Genomic DNA, 4,553 nt, shown 5'->3' with positions numbered 1-4,553 from the left:
TGAGTTTGAAAAGAAAATCTTGAGAGAAAAAAAATAGTACTGTACTAGATATGGGCATCAGGTAAATATTTTACTTTTCTCAAACTATGTTCCATTTCCTTCAAATATTAGTTTTCCGATAAATTATTGAAATAACAGATCTCTGTGACAACAGTAAAATCTATTTCTCACTGGTGTCTCAGTAAATTGATCTTTACAAAAAAGTAATAGCACAGAAATCTCATTTTTGCTTTGTTGTTAAATCTATTTCCCAAGTGGATTTACCCTAAAGTAAGAATGTGGCCTGAAAACAAGCTTTGATTAATTACCTCCACTCACTTTAAAGCAAGTCCCCTTCGAGCAGTTTTATCGGTACATTAAGAAATGACAGTTGCAGGTATGTGAAGAAAAAAAAGCAGCAGAATACAATCCCTGAAACACATTGTTAATGGATAAGCTTTTTGACCTGTCAGCTGTAATTTGTAAGAAGCGACAGTTGAAGTTAAGTGCAATTGTGTGCCAAGCCACAAACAGAATTTTGAAATATTCCTTAAAGCAATATAAAGTACTACTGATTTTCTGTCTCAGCAGGTGGTGGTGTCAAATAATGATAAGCATAATAACAAAAAAACTGGCTCACAGGCAGAAGGTAAACTTCAGAGAAGCCCACGAGCTGATTTTCTACACAGATGGAATGAAATGTGTTGTTATAAGTGACAGTAGCTGGGCATGGGGAACAAATCTGAGATTAATGGCAGCTGACACTGCTTTAACCATTCCCTACGAGGTCACAGAATTTGGCCAAGTAAATCATGGTCAAACTTAGGGGATCACAATATATCAGAATGCAGATATCGACTTATAAGGTGTCTGTAAATAACCCAAGTCTTGCGGGCAATGACGGGAATAAGTTATTCTGTTCCCTGTTATTGAATTTGGAATCTGCATTATGTTAGTCTGTGCTCTCATGGAAGAAAGCTGTTATTGTAATACAAAGAACTGGTAGTATTTTACTTGAAAATACCAGTCAGTCTAAGGAAAAATATCAAAGGATATAAAACTACACTAACCATGGGAGACTGGACTTTAATACTTTGACTTATGTCTGCTGGAATATCAAGCAAGAAATGTTTTAAATTATTTTTATCACTTCCCGTATGGAAAATAATGTGTATTGTGAATTGATACCATTCTCTAATATCACAGTACATCAAAGGGAAAACTACCGTGTGTGTACGCAGTCTCTGGAGGAGTCATTTAGCCAGCTCATTTTTTAAACCCATATTATAACATTAAAATTGCATAAGAACATTAAAATCCAATAAAGGATTGGTTTTATATTAAAAAAGAAATTGCCTAATTTATTTATATTGTTTAAACTTTATGTTTTTGTACTGTCTCATGCATAAACACGTTTAGCATAATGTTCATAGCTAGATGTTTTCTGTTGGCTCTGCACTTCATTGTTTTTTTTTTTTTTTTTTTGTTTGTTTTAATGAAAAACCATGTATAAAAAATAAATTAACAAATAAATAAAAATAAATTAGTATCAACATTTTAGCACAACCATAATATTTCAATAGAATTTTTTTTTTTTTTTTTCCAAAATTAGAAACTTGATTAACAAGTATATTACACACATTTCATCATAAAAAGTAAACCGTAGAACATACAATCAATACAAAAGCATAATATATACACAACAATATATAATTTAAATTTGCTTTGGTTTTCAAACCAAATTCAAGTTCAGTTTTGCATTTTTTGGCATATATTTTGCTAATTACAGATCAGAAAATTAATAAATAAATAAAAGATAATGCTGAAGGTTGGGCCCAAAAGTTTAACAAATTATTCAAATAAACGGAATCTGATAAAATACTTAATGTGTGACCTTGAAGCCGCTGAAAAATAAAGATTGCTTCAACAGTGCCACCTAGGGGTGGGGAGTTTACACTTTTCCTTCATTTTCATTCTTGACTCTCTAGTTTATCAGATGTAGTCTAAAAGATAACCTATAACCTTTATTAAATATCTTAAATAATTAATCAAAATTTAGGTAAAAGTAAATAACGTTATTATTTATTCAAGCTGGATTTAAGAAGAAGAAGAAAAACACTTTATGGAGAAAAAAAACTAAGTCATCTCAAGTAGGCTACTCATGTATCATGCCTCGACAATGAACTTTAAATCAATTATTTTCAGCCATGACACACATACCTGTATGCAAAATCCCACATTTTAAGTTCAGAATCAATGTTCTCCTTCTATCGTATCGAAAACAAAACCATTAAACAACCTTTTAGATTACGTTCAAGCCACCCTTATTTTGTTATTGGCATGGCTGTCTGCAGAATTTAATGAAGGTAGGCTTTAAAGTGCTTTGCTGTCTGTAAAGTATGTGTGCTTGATCTCTGACCTTTGTGTCAGATCCTGGCTGCTCTATAATCTGAGAAGACTCTTCAGATGTGAATAAACCCTCGAGGGACGCTGTCTCACAGGTCAGAGAGAAAAGATAAGGCTTTCATACCGCCACTTCACATTCAAGGCTCAAAATTAAACTTGGGCTTGACACGAGGCATATTCCACCTGGGATTTCTTTTGTCGTTACATCTTTTTTCCCCTATTTTAATGTGATAAATGAGCCTATCCGGCGATAGTGGTTGAATATAATGTGCAAATATGAATGTTAATGAATTCAATTCTTTCGACTGAGCACAATAATCAAACCCATTGATATACAACGCCAGCTCTCGGTACTTCCCATGTGGTCAGGTTTAGTTACTGCTTATCCTATTCATTTAAGTCATCCTATTAGCGTTTCAGTGACTCGCTGCCAAAATGTGAATTTAACCTCAATTAGGCTGTGCTGATTTAATCATGAGGCCAAAAGTCCTGTCCCATTTTAATTTACTTGGAGAATTATTACCATGCGAAGTGCAACTTATATGAACAGAGTTACAATAAAAGACGAAGGGAAAAATGCAGTAAAGCTATCTGTGTGAGATCAGAGCTTGGAGCAAAGTCATCCCTATAAGTAAGTTTTAGCCATTTCTCATTACTGTACCTCACGTTTGGTTTGTAATGTCGCAAGAATGCTTTGTTGAAGTGCTCAGTCACCGTTTAGCATTGCATCTTTATCCATTTATGAGGGAGGAATGCCCGTGTTAAAATGTCCCGGAGACCCAAACCTCACAAATCAGCCACTGCAATCCAGGACAGGGGTTTTATCACCAAAATGTATCCAGGTCTGTTACGGAAAAACATAGCCTGTGCTAAAATGATTCAAATGACAATCATAGAAAGGCAAAAGGCACGTTTCAACGTTTGTCATCAATCATATGTCATGTCGTCTAGGCCACATGAACACCACAAAGACCTTACTCTAATTGATACAGCTTTCTTCATAATAAAGCAATGATTGCTCTAGCAGCTATGCCGGTGGACGTACTGTATACAGCCCTAAAGAAGAGTGGCTTTCATTAGCCACATGGAGCACAAGCTCCCTGTCCACAGCTTTGTTCACTTTCCAAATGCAGATCATCCAGAATTCCCTTGCAAAGCTCCTGTGCGTCCTGTCAGATTTCTCGTAGCCAAAAAATATAATCCCAAGAAGGAGATTTTCTCGTGTGCACCTGTGTGCGCATGTCAAATGCCTTATGTAACTCTAGACAAAACATGTGCGTTTGTTTCAGTGAAAAGCCGAAGCATATGTTGATTTTGTGGAGGACGCTTCAAGCTCCTCATATTTTCATTTGAAGCAGATTACTCTGTTAAAAGCTAAGAAAGATTGGGAAAATTACACTGATAATTCCCATTAACCCTAATTCTCTAACTCATGGTCTGACAAAAAAAATTCAATGAACATTTATAATACTGTTCTTTAAAAGCATCAAATGGTTGCAGAATTTAAAATCTTATGTTAAATTGTAGACTAAGTGGCCTTGTTTAAAACACAAGCATGTTTCTCTGTCCAGGATATTATGGGAAAAGTGCCCACATCTAATTTAATTTGGATGCAGATGAAGAACAAAACTTTTTTTTTTTTTTAATAACAAAACATCAAATAAATTTAAGATGGAATTTTATTACTATTACTGTAGAAATTGTCATGCAACTGCAACGTTTTTATTTCTGGGTTGATTATCAAGCTAAATACGTACAAATAAATACAAATGGTGAAGCAGCACAGTGTACTGAAAGATGAAACCTTCCATATGTCAGTCAAACTTTGCTAATACAAGAGCGCACAGCTTTCAAACAGATTCCTAACTCTCGGTATACTAACTCTCTGCAAATTCAGTAAATATTCATTCTGTGTTGTTGTTTTTCAGGAGATTATTACTGCACTACATCTAGAAGATTCTTTCCTGATTTACCATCAGGCATGTGGAACACTCAATGACTGCTTCGTGGTCAGAGTGCGGCTGGGTGCACCCATTTCTTACTGGTACCACATTGACTGTAAAGAAATACAGCGTTGTGCTAGGGAGCTCTCTGCGGATGTTTTATTAATGGAAGGGGATGACAGTGTTATGGCCAAGGCAGAGACTGGCCCCTTTAAAACCACGTCA

The sequence above is a fragment of the Carassius auratus genome, unplaced genomic scaffold (genome assembly GCF_003368295.1).
Source record: "Carassius auratus strain Wakin unplaced genomic scaffold, ASM336829v1 scaf_tig00009940, whole genome shotgun sequence".
Classification (NCBI taxonomy): domain Eukaryota; kingdom Metazoa; phylum Chordata; class Actinopteri; order Cypriniformes; family Cyprinidae; genus Carassius; species Carassius auratus.
Note: the sequence above shows the minus strand (reverse complement) of the source record.